Source organism: Callithrix jacchus, chromosome 14 (genome assembly GCF_049354715.1).
Source record: "Callithrix jacchus isolate 240 chromosome 14, calJac240_pri, whole genome shotgun sequence".
NCBI lineage: Eukaryota > Metazoa > Chordata > Mammalia > Primates > Cebidae > Callithrix > Callithrix jacchus.
In genome coordinates, this window is record NC_133515.1 from 16,718,151 (window position 1) to 16,737,385 (window position 19,235).

At 41.2% G+C, this 19,235-nt stretch overlaps 1 pseudogene across 1 annotated transcript; it reads right to left on the minus strand.

The window, feature by feature from the left end:
- Positions 1 to 11,350: 11,350 nt before the first annotated feature.
- LOC144579116 (augurin-like) lies at positions 11,351 to 18,303 on the minus strand (annotated as a pseudogene). The gene is made up of 4 exons (XR_013526032.1): positions 18,219 to 18,303; positions 18,069 to 18,116; positions 15,904 to 16,061; positions 11,351 to 11,754 (listed from the first exon to the last, which is right to left on the minus strand). The product of XR_013526032.1 is annotated as an augurin-like (transcript).
- Between the last annotated feature and the right edge of the window lie 932 nt (positions 18,304 to 19,235).

Below are 19,235 nucleotides of genomic sequence, written 5' to 3' on the forward strand. Positions count from 1 at the left end.
ATAAGCCATTAACCGAAGAGTGCCAACAGACAGTCAAAAACCCCAACAGAAACCTATTCACTGTTGCCAGCATACCAGGGAAAGGGCAACCTAGTAAAAAGGAAAACTTTTAAACAGAAATGGCTCTGGCTAAACACCACAGGGCAAACACTACAGCCTCACGCCATCCCTTCCAGCAAAGACCAAGTGAGGCCCGGAGCTCCACCCTCACCTAACTTTAGCAAGATACCTCAGCCTCCCCACTGCAGACCCACTCTTTGGTCTGGTTCTGTCAGCAAAGACCTGTAGGGGATTGGGACTAGAAGGCCTGAGCTGAGCACTTTAGGAGGCTGAGGCAGGTAGATCACCTGAGGTTGGGAGTTCGAGACCACCCTTACCAACATGGAGAAACCCCGTCTCCAAAAATACAAAATTAGCCGAGTGTGGTGGTGCATGCCTATAATCCCAGCTACTCGGGAGGCTTAGATGGGAGAATCACTTGAACCCGGGAGGCGGAGGTTACAGTGAGCCAAGATTGTGCCATTGCACTCCAGCCTGGGCAACAAGAGCAAAACTCTGTCTCCAAAAAAAAAAAAAAAGATTGGCAGAGTATATTTTTTTAAATGGTCCAACTATATGCTGTCTCTGAGAAACTTCATTAAAACAAGTATGTAGGTTGAAAGTAAAAGGATAGAAAAAATATACTATGCAAAAATCAGAGGAAAGCAGGAGTGACTAATATTAAATAAGATAAATAAGCAAAAAGAAAAAAAATGCCAAGGTCAGAGAGGAACATGACATTGTAATAAAAGGATCAGTCCACCAAAAAGACCCAGCAATCATAAAGGCGTGTGCAGCAAGTAACACAGCTGCGAAACTTAGACCTTAGAAGAGAAATAGATAATCCAAAATTATATTTGGAGACTTAAGCACCATTCTCAACGATGTATAGGGTAAGTAGACAGGAAATCGGCAAGGACACAGAACTCAGTATCTACCAACAAGATCTAATTTGCATTGATAGAACACTTCACAGAACAATAGCAGAATACACATTCTTTGCAAGTGCCCACTGAACACATACCAAGGTAGACTGTATCCTGGACATAAAACAAACTTCCAACGCATTTAAAAGAACTGGAATAATACTAAGGGGCCACCATGGGGTCAAACTAGAAATCACAAAGATAACAGAAAATCTCCTAACACTTGGAAACAGTGCAACACACTTCTAAATAAGCCATGAGCCAAAGAGGGAGTCTCAAGAATAATAATTGTTGAAAATATATTGTACTGAATAAACATGTCAAAATTTACCAGGCCGGGTGGCTCATACCTATAATTCTAACACTTTGGGAGGCCAAGGCGGGCAAATCACGAGGTCAGGAATTTGAGACTAGCCTGGCCAACATGGTGAAACCCCATCTCTACTAAAAATACAAAAAATAGCCAGGCGTGGTGGCCGGCGCTTGTAATCCAAGCTACTCAGGAGGCTGAGGCCGGAGAATCACTTGAACCTGGGAGGTGGAGGTTGCAGTGAGCCAAGACCACGTCATTGCACTCCAGCCTGGGCAACAGAGATTGTTCTGTAGCCACATACCACGTGAAAAACACTGCAGAATCCATCTCAAAAATAAAGTCAAAATTTGTGAGATGCAGCTAAAGTTGTGCTGAGAGGAAAACTTGAAGGATTAAAATTCTATCAGTAGAAGAAAAAAAATCTCAATAATTTGAGCTTCTACTTCAAGAAATGTAAAAGAAGAGCCAAGTAAGCCCAAAGCAAGCAGAAGGAAGGAAATAAGTGCAGAAATCAATATTGAAAACAAAAAGCAATAGAGAATATGGATGAAACAAATTACTGACCCCTTAAATAATGAAACCCACAAACCTCTAATGAGCAAAACAGAAAACACCATTAATGAGAATGAAACAAGGGATGTCACAATAGATATTGAAAGGATAACCAGGAAATACTAGCTACAAATCTATGTACATAAATTTGACAACTCAGATGAAATGGATAAATTCCTAGGAAATTCCCAGTATGAAATCTGTAATTTGAATAGCCTTATACCCGATTGGATTCATACTTTTAAATCTGAAGAAAAAAATCTTGAGGCACTGAAAGATTGACTGGAGAATTTTGCAAAACATTTAAAAAAGAATTCACACCAATCCCTTTACACAATCCCTCTCAGAAACTAGACAAGAAAGGAACATTACCCAACTCTCTTTTTAAAGCCAATATCACTCTGACACTAAAACCAAATAGTATAAGAGAGTACAGACCAGTATCACAAATTCATACAGTTGTAAAAAGTTTCAATAAGTTAACAATTTGAATACAGCAATATGTAAAAATAATTATATATTATTACCAAGTGGGGATTATTCAAGGGATGCAAGGACTAGCTTAATATTTGAAAACATTTATCAATATAATCCATCATTTTAATAGGCTAAAGAAAAAGAATCTCATGATCATAGCAAAGGATGCTGAAAAATCAAATCACGTTAACTATTTCACCTATATCATGGTCTGTGCTTTATACCTGTTGTCTATCTGACAAAGCTTGAATTTGAAAGATTTTGTTTAAATAAAGGGAGGAAAACTTAAAAGGCATTGAAAAGGACTAAGGAATAAGTAATCACTAAAAATGGAATTTTGTTCATTAAATGTTAATGAAATAAAAGCTTGTCATTGAAAATGCAAATATATATATATGGGTAAAGGTGAGAACACCTGACTTTCCCCCTTTGAAAGGTGATAGGTTGCAGTGATGTAATATGCAAATGTGGGGCAGAAATGGTGATTTGGTGTTTCTTCACTACTTCCCAGAACAACTGTGTCTGAGCATGCTGGGCAGCTGGAAGTCGCCCACCCTGGACAATTAACCAAGCTCTTTATTCCCACTACGGCAAGAGGTAAAATTCATCTGTTGTCTGTGCAGGAAGGACCCACGCAATGGTGCTCCTGTCTGCATTTGGGCGTCTTCAATAACAGATGCCTACCGTGTCCCAGTTTATTTTCACAAAATTTGTTTCTCACCAAGAAGAGAAAAGAAACTTGAAAACAGAAAAGGGTAAGATGAGAGAACTCAGTTTAAAAACAACAGAAGCGGTAAGTAGCAAAGCCTCAAATCACATCAAAGGTATGACACGTCATTTGCGGTGGAGTCTGTGCCACACTTTCTTCACAGATGCTACCTCTGCTTCACCTTGTTCCATTTTAACCCTGATGGAGGTGCAATGACATAGTACTGTGTTTTTCTCTCTCCAGGTCATCTTATGTTAGGTGTGTGAGGCACGGGCAGAAAAAAATGTACTTCATTGGAAAGACACACTCTTTATAAATCCCATTTCCCAATTATACGTACCTGTTTCCCTGTTTGCCGCATTAACCTGACAGGAGAAGCAGGGTATATATCAGGAAGCTGCTAGGAAAGTGTTGGCCTGGTTTACAGCAAGTCAGCTGCCTTCCTGGAGCTTTCATTTACTTGTCTGTAACCTGAGGGGGGTCGTGTATCTTCCTGTATCCAGCCTTGCCACCACTCCTTGTGCTTGTACACTACTAGTTATATTTTAGTGAAAGTTTCAGAGGAATCGGGGCTAGATCTCTTCATAAAGTCTCAGCAGGGATGGAGAAGTCAGTTGCTGTTGTACTTGAAAATCACCATTGGGTATCCCATGGCTTCAGACTTTAAGAAACTTTCATCTTTAAATGCAGGAATTTCTATAAACAATTTTTACAACTGTTCACTCGCCTGCTGGAAGCACTTAGCTTTGTGAAGTCGCCCATTTCATTTTCAGAATTCTGAGCAAAAACTGGCTTCACTGAGCAGCCACTCATGGGGCCTGGTTGTGCCCTTGGGGCTCTCCAAGGAGGAGACAAAGACTTTCCTCTTGACAGCCCTTCAGATGTTTGAAGATGAGCAGTCAGGTCAGTTCTTGACTCTGTTCTTCTAGGCTTGACGTCCCCAGCATGGGTTCCCCAGGACTCAGTCTTCTCTTTAAAAAGATGGGGGTAGGGATAGCAATGCCTGTTCACACACCGTCCTTCAGTATTTAATCTGTAGCTCTTGGTCAGTATATTACAGTAGGGGTTTTTGTCCTCCGTTGAAGAATCAGCTTTATATAAAATGTCTGGTTTATAAACTCCTGGAGAGTAATTCTGATCCACAGAATAAGACAGTGCTGCTTGTTAAAAATAGGCCCTTAGGGGAGCAGGTGATATAATTTGAAAAGCTGATGGCCACGGGTTTCTGGCCAAGCTTAAACTACTGCCGGTCACCGTGGCTCACACCTGTGATGCCAGTACTTTGCAGGTTGAGGCAGGAGGATCACTTGAGACCAGTAGTTCAAGACCAGCCTGGTCAACATAGCTAGATCCTGTCTCTACAAAAAATAAATTATCTGTGCATGGTGGCACACATCAGTAGTCTCAGCTGCTCAGGAGACTGAGGTGGGAGGATGGCTCGAGCCCAGGCATTTGAGCCTTCAGTGAACCATGATTGCACCACTGTACTTCAGTCTGTTCAGCCTGTGTGAGAGTGACACCTGTCAAAAAAACAAATAAAAACAAGCTCCACACCTGACAGGCTTGAAATTTCTCCTGTGGTCACAGCTTAATCCTGTTCTTAGGCAGCTAGCTGCAAGGGCAGTGGTTGAGTGGGAGAATGTTAATTTGCTGTTGCCAAGCCAAGTATAGGCTCAAGAAACTCCAGGTCCAAAAGGCATACTTTGGAGGGAGGAGCTGAGACCCTGCTGTGCTGGGGCATAAATAAGCTAATGGGTGGTGGGGACAAGGGAGAGGAATAATGTGAGTCATGATCTGAGTCATGATCCCTGCTGTGTTCCTAACACCCTGTATCCCAGGAGATGTTTGTCATTCAACCTCTCTGGCCATCATTTTTCATATGTCAAAATAAGACGAGATCCATTTTTCCCTACCTTTGTGTAGTCAGGATCCATTCAACATGTATTAAAGTGCACTCACTCTGACAGGCTCTGTGTAGGCTCTGAAGGTTTTACAGTGAGCAAAAACAGGTGTGAGCTTTTCCTGGGGTTCACAGTCTAGCAGGGTTGGCTTAAGTGCAGAGCAAGGAGATTGAAAACAGGAATATTAAGAGGTAGGGAGCGGGCCAGGTCTCGTAAAACACATGAAGGGTTTTCATCTTAATCCTAAGAATAACTGGAAACTTTCACCCTGGATATATTACAGGAACTGGAATGGAAATCCCTTTAAATAAGAGATCTCATGAACTTAAATAGGGGGAAAAAATGGACCTATTTGTTTCTGCTAACCCTAACTCAAATTTAGCCTTTTCTTCAATTATAAATGGAGGCAACAAACTGTGATGGAAATAGCTCTTAGCTGTGATTCTGCCACATATAGAAATCGGATATATCATCACATTATAGTTGTTATAGATGTCTCAAAATGTCATTTACTTTCAAATCACAATCGCTGTAGACCTACCAGTAAGTCTTGTTACTTACAGCATGAAGAAATGTATTTATTGCTATCTCATACATTTGTCTTTTAAAAGGTTGGAAACTTTTTCAGTGTAATTGATTTCCTTTGTAATCCTGTGTACTTGATTTTATGCATTTAAAAATGTTATTCTTAATAGAGACAAAAAAAGGTAAAGAATGTTTGGTTTGAAATAAATGACCAAATAGGAGTTTCATCTCCAGCAGTATGACAGATTAATGTAAATAAATCCCCTAATGAGAGCAAATGAAATGCTGGGTATGACTTTATATACACTTTCCTTAGATGATAAAGAATCTGCAGAGTCCCTAAAGGAAGGGAAAACCAGCTATTGCTTGAAAATGTCTGCAGAATCATGGAGAGCTTGAGAATCTTTGAAGGCTGCAGAGGGCTCAGCACAGGAAATAAAGTTTAGGTCAGATTACTCTACATCACACTGAGCTCCCAAAAGGCTCTACCTTGGTGTAGGGGCCGATGAGAAATAAATCCATCACATAGAACGGGGCGGTGAGGATGCTGTCTTTTCACATTTCAGTTTGGTGGGAGTGGACTGAGAACCATAAGTACAAGGTGTCCCTGTAAAAAACAGGTGTGGTCTGTAAATCCACAAGCACAGAATTTAAGGTGGTCCCAGTTAGGTAGACCCATTGCACCACAAGCCACTAGCAAAAGAAAATGCAAGTGCTGTCTGGAGAAATTCAACTGAATTCAGCCTTCAAGTGTTTCTTAAAAACAACATTCCAAAGAGAATGAGCAAGTCATCATTAGGAATTACATAAAATCAAGGAGACAATCACTGTGAGAGAGAAACAATGGATGGGAGGTTGAAAGAGATTCACAAAGACCTCAGATCCTGGAAGTGACAAGAATATGGAAGTATTTTATACATTTTAAAAAAAGAAACTTGAAAATCTATACAGGGAACAGGAGATAGAATCAAGCATATTTGAATAAGAGAGGAAAAATATAATTGACATTTACATATTTGAATAAAACATTCCAGAAAGAACTAATAGAATGAGGAAGAGACATCATTCAAAGAAAAAATGGAGAATTTTCCAAATTGTTTGAAAGACACCAATCTTCAGATTAAGCCCAACAAACCTCAAACATATTAATATTTATAGACATGGATGTAGCTGTAGATAACAAAGAAAAAAGTACCTCTCAAAAGCATTGGAGAGGACAGTATCACTGACAGAAGAATGGCTATTAAATGAATAATGAAATGCTTAACATCAGCAGAGACTGTAAAATAAATTCAAAGTATTGATTAAATAACGAAGAATTCTATGCCAAGTAAAACAAGGGAAAGTGCCAAACAAACTTGGAAATTTACCACCAAATGGCCCTCACTAAATGGATTCTGAAGGATATGATTCAGACCGAGGGAAAATAATCTCAGATGCATGGTCTGAGTTTTAAGGAGAAACAGTGAACTAAGATAATTATGTGACAATCTAAAGAAACCATTGATTATGAAACAAAGATAATTTGTGGGGAAAAATAAAGCAGGCTGGATGTAAAATGCCAAGTTGCAGTCACATATAAGTTTGAAGGGGGAATGCAAGGCCCAATATTGACTTATTAATGTGTATGAAATAAGGCAAACACTAATAGGATAGATTCAGTGTATACCCTCAGTGGAAGTAGAGAGAAAAGAGTCCAAATGAAGGAAGAGAAGGGGAAAAAAACAAGTAAACTGGAGCAAATCGAATGTTCAAATGTGATGCTATAAATAAAACCAAATCATTAATCACAATAAGCATAAGTGGACTAAAGTCTCCAGTTAAGGTTTTGTTATATTTTAGAAACAAAACAAAATTCAGCTATGTGCTTATTAACCAGAAACACCTAAAATACAGAAAGATTAAAAGTCAAACAATGGACAAGATAAACCAGGAAAATATTAACCCAAAGCAGGCAAGTATAGTCGTATTAATAGTAAAGGATAATTTAGGCAAAAACTATTACAAGAAATTTCCTACATAATGATAATTCCACTTACTAGGAAAAGGTATTGATTCTAAATGTATGTATATATGAAGTGTGTATAGCCTCATGATATATAAGGCTAGACTGACAGAATAAAAGGAAAAATTTTAAAACCACCATCATAGTAGAAGATTTGAACACGTGTCTCAGTTATTAGTAGATCAAACAGACCAAAAATCAGTAAGAAAGTAGAAAATGAACAGTAACACTACAGAGCTTGAATTAATGGGCTTTTACTGCCTCTGACATTTGGAAAAGACATGCTTCTTTCAAGCACACATGGAACTGTTGCTGGGATTGACACACCCTAATCATAAAGCTTGACAGATACACTTCGAAGGATTGAAATACTCCTGACCACATTTCTTACTACAATGCAATTAAGTTGGGAAACAAAGCATGTAGGATAATTAGAAAAGTTCACTCACTTGGAAATTTAATAACACATCAATGTATGGGTCAAAGGAGAAATCATAATTGAAATTAAAAGATTTCACCATCTATTTTTTTACATCAGACACGTGGAATACAATACGTGGAAGGAAATGTAGAGCACTAAGTGTTTGCCTTAAAAAAAAAAAAGCTCAAAATGGAGCTAAGATCTAATTGAATCAAAGACCCACAGAAGTAGAAGGAAGGAAATTAAAAGGACAGAAAGTGAAATAAATACACAAAAGAAGAGATCAACAAAACAAAACAAAAGACAAAAACTATGTATTTAAAAAGGCATTACTTATTTATTTAAAAAAACACACAAATGGAACAAAAATGTGTAGTGCAAATGCTGCAGAGAAAGACAAGAGGGAATAAGAACTGCTCTCAACACACTTCAGAACTTTAATATAGTGGATGACTTCCTAGAAAGACAGAACTTAGCAAAACCAATTCAAAGAGAAACACAAAATCAGAATCATCCTTTGCTGTAAAAGAAATACAACCAACAGTCAAAAATTTTCCCATAAAGAAACCAAGTTGAAATAGCTCCGTCTGAATGCTGCTAAACATTCAGGAAACAACAGTTTCATTCTCACCATTCTTACACAGGGACTAGAAAACAAAACACTCTCAATTCGTTTTATAAGGCCAATATAACCTTGACAGCCGAACTGTAAGAACACAACCAGAAAGAGGAGTACAGGCCAATTCAATCTTTATGAACATGAAGATGCAAAATTCTGAACAAAAGTTACCAACCCAGATCCAGCAATTAATAATAAAAGATGATACATTATGATCAAGTTAGGTTTATTCCAGTGACTTGACTACTATTAGAATTGTTATCAATAAAATTCACCTTAGTAACAGATTTAAAAGGAAAATATCTCAATAAAGAAAAAAATGGAATTAAATATCCATATTGTAGGGTTTATTGCCGAGTTAAATGAGGAAACGGAGACCCGAGTAAAAAAGTAAAAGCCAATTTATTCAGCTCCGGGGCGAGGTTCTACAGTCCAGAAAGGGGCCAGAGAAGTCGCGCTTCTCTTCTTAGGGCGTGGGCTTGTATAGGGAGTGGAGGTAGTTGATTGGCTGCAGGGGAAATAAAGTGGAAGTAGTCTCATTGGTTATGAAGGGACTGGGCATGGACGAGGTGAGCCGCCATTGGCAGCCAGGCGGGGCTGCTGGCAAGTGGGCTGGCTGAGGACGTACGGGGCAAGCTGCCATAGGGCAGGTCTTGGCGGGATTTTTTAAATTTCGGCGGGGCCCAGTGCCTAGTTTGCTGATGAGTGCAGGACTGAGATTGGAATGCGGAAATAGGTGTGGGGAGCCCGCGTGGAGAAGCCAGATGCTGAGTAATGCGCTCAGAATGATGACGTAGTTTTCAGGTACGGAGAGGAATGGGTGTGTCCATTTGGCCCCCGGCAAGGCAACCTGCCTTACACATATAATGTATGACATTTTAAAAAGTCTTAGCATATTTTTAGAAGGAAATTTTTTTAGCTTGAAAAAGGACATCTACAATAATAAAAAAATAAAATCCAGCAAGCATAGTTAAGGAAGTTAAGGAGAAACAGAAAGCAGTCCCTTTAAGATAAGGAATGAAGCAAAGATGTCCTCCATCATCCACTTCAATCCTCTTTAAGATTGCGTTGGGATTTGAGCCAGCTCGGTATAGTCAAAAAACAAAAACAAAAATGTTAAGGGTAGAAATGTAAAATGGTACGCTGCTGTAAAAAAACAGTATGGAGGGTTCCTCAATTTTTTTTTTTTTTTTTTTTTTTTAGACAGAGAGTCCCACTCTGTTGCCCAGGCTGGAGTGCAGTGGCATGACTGGCTTATTGCAGCCTCTACTTCCTGGGTTCAAGCAATTCTCCTGTCTCAACCTCCCTAGCAGCTGGGATTACAGCTGCAAGCCACCACGCCCAGCCAATTTTTGTATTTTAGTCCACCTTGGCCTCCCAAAGTGCTGGGATTACAAGTGTGAGCCACCATGCCTGGCCTGATTCCTCAAAAATTAAACATAGAATTAATATATGATCCAGCATTCCCAAAGATAATTGAAAGCAGGGACACAAAAAGATACCTGCACACCCGCGTTCATAGCAGCACTATTCACAGTAGCCAAGAAGCAGCCCAGGTATCCATTGGTGGTTGAATGGACAAGCAAAAGTGGTCAATCCATAAAATTGAATATTATTTTGCCTTAAATAGGAAAGAAATTCTGACACATGCTACAACATGGATGAACCTTGAGGTCATTATGCTAAGTGAAATAAGCCAGACACAAAAAGACAAATACTGTATTACACTACTTATATGAAGTCCTAGAGTGGACATTCAGTGTCTCTCCTAGAGAGACAGATAGTAGAATGGGGGTTGCTAGGAGTTCGGGGTAGGAATGAGCAATTAGTGTTTAAAAGATACAATATCAGTTTCGGAAGATAAAAAGTTTCCAGAGATGGATGCTGGTGATTGTTGCACAACGATGTGAATATGCTTAGCCACTGAACTGTACACCTAAAAATGCTTAAAATGGTAACTTATATATATATTTTACTACAATTGTAATTTGTTTGGATCCTCAAGTAAAAAAAGAATGGCCTTTGTTTATGATTGTCTGTAAACACTGCTGCTCTCAAGGCAGTGCTTCCTACTGGGCTCGGGATTATTGATCACACAAGGTTTGTGAATGGGAGAGTGTTTCAGAGGCTATCTGCAAAATTGCGTGTAATTTTTCTGAGAAAAAGAGCATAAAGCGTTCATCAGACTGTTGAAGGAGTCTGTGACACACAAAAGTCTAAAACCCATTCTGAGTGGCCCCTCTCATGCTGTTTATCTCCTCCCCCATCTCATTCTCTGCAATTCTGCATAGGCTGAGACCAGACCCCCCTCCTATCAGCAAAGGCTCAGATCCTTCACTTAGCCGCCCCCCACCCCACCCACTTCCTCTTCTCCTTCTTCTCACCCAAATGCCACCTTTTCTTTCATTCACTCAGGTTGTTTACAATGCAAAGAATATCCTTAAATATGCTTGAATTCCTGGAACAAGGTTTTATTGTTTATTTTTTAGGTAACTGTGGCTCTGAAATCAACCAAATTTCAGGGTTTTTTTCTATTGCCCTTCATTTCCCGGATGGTAATGTTAAACAGGTCCAGCTCTAGCTCAGAACCAGAAAGGTTCTCTGTCAAATGACTGGAATCCTCCAAACCATGTTCTGTCACCACAAATCATTTTCAACTAGCCTTTCTTGCTAATCATATGTCTTGCATTTCACATAGACTGCATTTTAACAAACTAAGACCTCTCACCAGGACTGTGGTCTGCCTGGGTGGCAGTGAAGAATCTCAGGGTGATAACAGAAATGCCTCTCAAATGCAACTTCACAACATCAAGGGAACGAGAAATGTCACCAGCTTAATTTGCACCCAAATGAATTCTGAGACTTTTCTTTTTAACAAAATGCTTTATTTCTATTTTTAAATGAGATACATTGTTAGGCAGTCCCATGAAATATCAGAAGGCATTTACATGTGTCATTTTAACTCTTCTTTTCTGATCACACAAAGTAGGTAGAAAAGATCTGCTGAAATAGAACAAACCAGAAACCAAGTAGTGTAAGGCCTTAGGAGATACATGAAGAGAATCACTACTGGCTTCTTGTATAGCGTGTGGCAGGTCATGGTTAGTAGTCTTCATAGTTGATGCTGGCTCCATGCCTGAAACTGTAGGGGCTCCGGGGACCAATTGCAGAGTCTTCATCATAGTGACGTTGGTAGTAATCGCCATAGTACATAGATGTCCATTTCCATCTCTGTTAAGCCAATAGGTTGATGTCATCTTCAAATTTCTGGAGAAAAAGAGAGAGAATGATAGAGAATGGATTTAAGCACACACAGTCCCCTAAGACCTAATCTTACCTGTGCTTTTCTCTATGGCGGTTTTTCTTCAATAATTAACAATGCTTAGTAAGAATAACTCCCCATTACCATATGGTTGTGCTCAGTGGCCAACACAGCCAGCAGTATTCACTCTGATAAAAGCTATCTTTTCCCAAAGGAGTTCAGGCTCATACCTTTGCAATGTTTTGTAAAATATTTGCTAAATATACTCCAGACTAAACATTTTTTTTTTTCTTTCTTGGTAAATCAAATGGACAGCTGCCCAAATACAGTAACAACTTGGCCTGACCCTCAGGCCACATCCCACTGTGGCAAATACTGTTTTATCTTCCTACCTTATTTCTGTGCCTGATTCTTTATATTGCATGTAGTAGATGCTTAATAAATGTTGCCCAAGTTAGATCAATGAATGCACTGGCCTATGATAGTGCCAGGGCAGAGAACTGGGGGTGTATTTGATGGTCACTCTTATACTATGTTGTTGGTTTGAGTGTACACAGATGTACTTATTCATTCCACAAATACTATTGTGATATAACTAGCCTAGAGTTAGAACCTGTACAATGCCATTTTATAAAGAGACAAAACTGTTTCCATTCTCCTCACAATGACTGCTAACCTCGGCCTCTGTAAAACTGCTAAGTTTACTTTGCAAAATGCAAATTGAGGTTAAGCTGCATACCTTGTCTTATCTGTAACTGCCAGAATTGCTAGCCTTTGTTGACCAGAGTAAGCACCCCCAGATAATTCCATCCTGGCACCAAGTAAATAAAAAATCTATGGATCCCACCCCTACCCAGACGATGTGAATGCTAATCTTAGCATCTATGAACCCCTTAAATGACAATCAGAATGTCATATAGTCCCCTGGCCCTCGAAATGTCCGGAACCCCCTCACCCTCATCTCCACCCAGAAGGTGATTTGAATCCACTGGCCCTTGGAATGTTTGAAGCCCCTCACCCCATCCTCTCCCCTCACCCCCTAGGTGATTTTACGGGTATGAAAGGTCTTGTCATCCTCTTTTACGGGGCCACAGGTTGGAGAGACGTGAGTCCTCCGTGGTCGCTGGCAATAAACCCTGCAATTTGGCATACTTTTGTCTTGGTGTTGACTTTCTGTGCTCAGTCTGATACAACACTATGAGATGAGCACTGTGTGTCAAAATTGGCCCTGGACTGGGCACTGGGGGGCTGCCAAAAACAGGGTCTCTGCCTTCAAAAAGCCTACTGTTTCTGAGAGACAGATTCGAAAAGAGACAGTTGCAGCTAATAAAAGGGATGGAGAGGCAAAAGCCAAGTAAGAAGTGTAGAGTGATGCTCAGGTTTTTGGTTTGGGCAACTGATCTTTGCTATTCATACATTTTTTTTTAAAGGAGAGGCTAAATTTTCTTTGGTGGTGGTGAAAGTGCAAGATTAATTTAGACTAGGACTCACATGTGTTGATGCTCAGGACATGGCAAGAGATTTTGTGTGAGAGCAAAAAGGCAGGGAGACGACAGATGGGCTGGGTGAACGGGTCATGCAGTTTGGGGTACAGGGGAGTTTTTCTCCATGTGTGGCCCATGCACCCTCTACATCCAAATCACACATGCAGGTTGTCAGGCACCAGCCGCTCCGTGCCTCCTGCGTGAAACTTTCTGATGTCTGGGTCTCGGCAACCTGTTTTTATTTTAACAAGACTGCCAGCGAACATTAATTAATATATGAGAATTTAGTGAGGCTGAAATCCACAGCCTAGCCCATGACTGTGGTCTCTGGGGCTCAGTGGTCATCCACTCTTGGTGGCTTGTGGGCCAACTGGTGCTGGACTAAAGAGCATGATTCCAGTGTCTCACTGCCATTCTCTACACCTGGAGTCTGAATCATCTGAGCACACCTCAGCCTCTGCCTTGGGAAGGAGGACACTGACTTCTTTGGCTCCATCTCTAGTTTTGCCTCTCCCATTATACAACATTTTTGGGCATGGTGAAACATTCTTGCTTCTTGGGTTTTCTCATTTTATTTTATTTTTTTAAGAGGGAGTTTTACTCTTTCACCAAGTCTGGAGAAGTGGTGCAATTTCAGTTCACTGCAACCTTTGCCCCCACCCAGGTCCAAGCGATTCTCCTGCCTCAGCCTCCCAAGTAGCTGGGGTTATAGCCATCCGCCATCACACCTGGCTAATTTTTTTGTTTGTTTTTAGTAGAGACAGGGTTTCACCATGTTGGCTAGGCTGGTCTCTAACTCCTGACTTCAGGTGATCCACCCACCTTGGCCTCCCAAAATGCTAGGATTACAGGTGTGAGCCACCATGCCCAGCCTCTCATTTTATCAAATTGAGGTTTTAGCTTAAATATGTATTTTCAAAAAATTTTTAAAATGTTTGATGAATACAGAAAAAATGTAAACTCAGATTTTAAAATCAGTATGTAAGAGAAGAGCATAGAAAAAGAAGATCATGTTCCTTTGCCAGAAACCACCACTAGTGACACTTGGATGTATTCACTGTAGTCTTTTTAGTGCATGTTGATTTATTGTAACCTTATTGGATCCGAATCTTTATTCTGGTTTTGTCACAGAGATTATTTGAGCAGTTGCTGCATGCCAAACTCTTTTTTTTTTTTTTTGAGATGGAGTCTCATTCTGTCATCCAGGCTGGAGTGCAGTAGCGCGATCTCAGCTCACAGCAACCTCCACCTCCCAAATTCAAGCGATTCTCCTGTGTAATCCCCCTGAGTAGCCGAGACTACAAGCATGAGCCACCACATCCGGCTAATTTTTTATATTTTTAGTAAAGATGGGGTTTCACCCTGCTGAGCAGGCTAGTATCAAACTCCTGACCTCAGGTTATCTGCTTGCTTTGGCCTCCCAAAGTGATAGGCATGAGCATTGTGCCTGGCCCTGCATGTTAAACTCTTAATGCCCATTTTAATCATGGTTATCAAAGAAATGCAAATTACTAAAGGAGGATATGGCATTTTCATTCTTCAAATAAGTAAACATATATTTTTAATTTTCAATGAGAACATCAGATATTGCTGAAGATTCTAGGAAACTGTTGCTCTTACATGGGACTCACAGGAATGTGCAATTTGCAAATACTCAGAGATGGTTAAACATGATTCCACTCTTGCCCCAGGAACCTCACTGGAAAGAATGTGTTCTAAGTAAAGGGCAAACTCCACAGAGATGCAAATAACAGCACCTGCCTTTTGGGTTGTTGTGCATGTGAAGTAAGTTCATACCTCTGAATACTTAGAATCGTGCCTGGCTTAGTTTTTTCTTCACCTCCTTCAGTATTGTGTATACGCCGTCTAAATGAATCATGTGCCCGTTTTGTAAAACACTTCCAACTGCCCAGTTGGAGGTGCTGCCCATGAAAAGCTTACTTGCTCCCTGGTGGGGCTGCACAGGCCACGGGAGCTACATCTCACACAAAGAGCTCAGCCTCCTCAGTTACTGTGGATGGATGCCCATGTGGCCACATCTGTGACTTCCACGGGCTTCCACCTCACCTGTGCATGCACCCCAGCTGGGAGCCTGAGATTGTAAACTCTTTGTACTTCATTCAATGAATACATCCACCAATGCCATGTAGGTGCATGAACCCTAAACTGTCTTTTCCTATAAGTGCATTGTCAAATTTTCCCCAAAACATCTACAAAGACCCATCTTCTCTTTATAAGTCCTTTTTATCTCTTTTTCTTATCATCATAGATCTGCCATCCCTGTTGTTTCTGACAGTCTTCAAGGTAAAAATGAAAAGGTTTTGGGAAATTGTGAGTTATTTTAAGAATACCCATACAAAACTGTTCCGCAAAGTTAAAAGGGTTCCCAGGAGTCAGATTCCCAATGAATCTACATCCCAGCCATTTTGGTCCATGACTGCCCTCCCTGGGTTCTGCCTCCTGAACGTGCCCTGGTGGAAACTTCCAGCCATCACCCTTACACCATAGGTAATATGATCCCGTGCCTGACAGCACTCCACATCTGATGGGGCTCTTATTTTAGGAATGAACAGCAAAGCTGAATTTTTGCTTCCTATTTCCCTGAGCCAGGCCTCCTCCCTGCCACTCTGCCCTGTGGAAGCCAGGCCTGCAGACAGAGGCAACACCCACCGCTTCATCAAAGCCCATGTAGAGAAACTGCTGGTACCACTGCTGCACCTCGGGCCGAGTCCGGTCCCACAGCTGCCGCTTCTGGCGCTTCAGGCTGCCGAGAAATTCTTTGGCTTTGTTCTCATCAACGGCCACATTAGTCTTAGTTGGAACAGGTGCTGAAATCATCAATTCCCCATCCCCAAAACACAAAGAATGATTATTACCTTCCTCACTCGCAGTCAATCCTGTTATATATCCCATTCCACACCACCATGGTTTTGACTCTCAATTTCATTCTTACTTGCATGTGACAATGTGACACAGCCTGGGAGCATCAGTCACCACGCTTCCTGTAAATTCTAATTGCTACAGCCCTATAAAGGGGCATGAACTAAATTTCAGCCTCTAGGTCCTCAGGTTAGAAATGAAATTCAGCTCATCTCCTGCAGCCCTCTCGTGCCCAGGACCCAGGCCTTTCCCAGGGGCAAGTGGCCCACCCCTCAGGCTCCACATTCAGGAAACAGACTGGATATCTAGTGCCACACGGGTATACTGGCATGTCCATTGCATATGCAAACAGAAGAGGGTTGTGCTTGGCTCAGGAGATTATGTAAGAAAAGGAACCAGAATGATGAGCCCGGGTGAGCAGGGACCAGCCCCTGCCCAACAGTAGAGCTGATTCTCTTACCAGGCTGCTGGGACACAAAGTCCCCTTAAGCCATTGCCTCTCTGCGCCTGACAGTCTGACCATTGATGCAGGGTACTGACCCTCACCGTCACACTGATGCTGCTAACGTTTTTCTATCACAGTCTCAATTGTTGAAACGAACCACTTCTGCAGGTGTGCTCGAGGAAGCCACTGTGCCATTAGGTGTTCTGCCCCTGCTGTTACATTTTGAGCCTTTGTCACTTCATCTATAAAAGCAGATGGACAGTTCGTCTTGATGGCATTAGGAAAAATGCACAGGATTATGGAGATGCAGGCCTGATGTGTTTGTTGGTCATATGGATAAGTAGCAGCAGGTTTATTTGTTTGTTCATTTGTTTTCTACAATCCCTTCAGGGACTGTTAAACTGTTTTGTACACAGTAGGTGCTCAATATGTGTTTCTTTACTGAGTAAAGGCTGCGGGATGCACATGTAGGGGTTGTGACTGTCTCAGCAGCTTGCTCACCTATGACAAGCTGGCTCTGTGAGGGCATTGTTCATCCCTGGCATCTGTGAGGAGAGGCTCCTGCAACCCCACAGCACAGGGGGGACCCTCTGAGCTGCCTCAGAGACTGGGGATGGACCAGGGTTTCACAGGTGGCTGGAAACCCAGAGAAAGATCCTGGGACCACCTCCAAGGAACTTCTTGCCCTCAAGAGGGTCCGCCTATTCTTGAGCCATCTGCTGGGTTGGGGGGGTCCCTGAGCAGCAAGTGGGGAATATGGGAAGAATGACTAGGACCCCACTTCAGGGAGGAAGTTCAGCCTGTTAGAATCCCCCGTAAACTAGGAAGGAAAGAATAAGTGACTAAATAGTCACATCAGAAATGTGGTAACACTTTTTCATTTCTAAAGGATTCTCAATTTTACAGATGGAGATGAAAGCTGGGAGAGGGAAAATAACATTCACAAGACCCCCCAATTGATCTACCTGCTCTGATTACAGCAGGTCCAGAACCTGTGTGTTGTGACCCCTAGACTTCAATTTCTATGGCATTTTGCTGCTGTCACATTTATCTTAAATACACTTTTCAAAACAGAGGCTAATAACAAGAAGGCTTTCCTGTTTGAAACCTTTCCCCAAGAGCTCATTGGATACAGGGACTACCATAACAATGCGGTTCCATGCCTGCCCCACCAACTGAGGCTTATGTGTTCCAAAGATAGTCTCTAACGTGCTTCATGGTTCTAAAATAAATAGCATGCAATTAACACTGTACCACTGTTTCTTTTCTTTTTGAGTCCATACTGACAGCTTTCAGAAAAATAACCTTCAGACATTTACTGGCACTAATATTTATCTAATAAAAGACCACACCACATATCTACATAATAAGCCCTTCATATCTGCTGACCTTCTATGGAGTAAACATTTTTGATTTTCCAAATACAAGACTCCAGTGAACACATTCCATATTGCCATTTCATTTCCATCCAGTTAAGAATGCATCCCTTATCCATTTGGGGAATATTTACCTTCTCGTTTTTGAAGCATCAGCTTGAGTTTATTTCCACTTATGCCACCTAAAGGAATGAAAATTGAAATCCATATCAGAGTTACACTGTACCCTTCAATTTATCAAATGCAGAAATCAGAGAGGGAAAAAAAGAACTGCAGGCCCCTACCCTGATTTGGCAACTTGGTGATATCACAGTATTTAATGCTTGTAGTATTCCCTGGCCAGCAGGACAAACAATTCAGGCGGCCCATGGCTAATATTGGTGATAATGACCACAGCTGACCAAGGGCATTATGATTTGAGCTAGTCAGAGTGATGCTGTTCTTTTAGCCCTGTGTCTTGCTATGTGGGGCAACCATTTGTCATGTGCATCTTCCTGCAAACTTTCGCTTCATGGTGTAATACATTGAATAGTGTCCTCCCGAAATTCCTAACCACGAGAAACCCCTGAATGTAAGCTTATTTGGAAATGAGGTCTTTTCAGATACAATCTGTTAAGAATTTAAAATTTTTTCTTTAAAAAAAATTTTTTTAACAGCCTGACTCATCACTGAGAGAGTCTCAAGATGTTACATGGGATTTAGACAAAGAGAAATCCAGTGATTAGTGTTCTTATAAGAAGAGAGGATCCAGAGAGGTCACCCATGTGAAGACAGAGGCAGGCAGAAATGGGAGTCGGGCTCCCACATACTGGAGAACTTGTTTTCGCTCTCTAAAAGTGCTGCCCAGTTTTGTAGCTTGCCCATCACCCTAAAACCAAGCATGATTTGTACCACTTGCTGATATTTGTATTCAATTTTAAAAGTATTTCTGATCAGCTCAATCATTTTTAATAGAAAATACCTTGTCTTCCCTAATAGAACACACCCCTCCTCCCAGTAAACTGGCTTGCAGACCTATAGAAGCCTCTGACCCTTAACTGTTGCATGCAGACATGCTGACTTTGTAAGTAGTGAGTAGAGTATCTTCAGGTGTAAGGAACTGGAGTCTGGCCCCAGTTGGAGGTAATGGTGACCACTTTCTCAGCAGGTTTCTTAGCCTCTCATTCCATGGACAGACTAAAAGAGGGTCTAGAAAGGTATGAAAAATTGTGGTTGCATCTGCAAAGGCACAGTTTTCTGGGACTAGGAACCATAGCTTTTGCCACACTCTCAAAAGTATCTGTGACCCCAATAAAATTAAA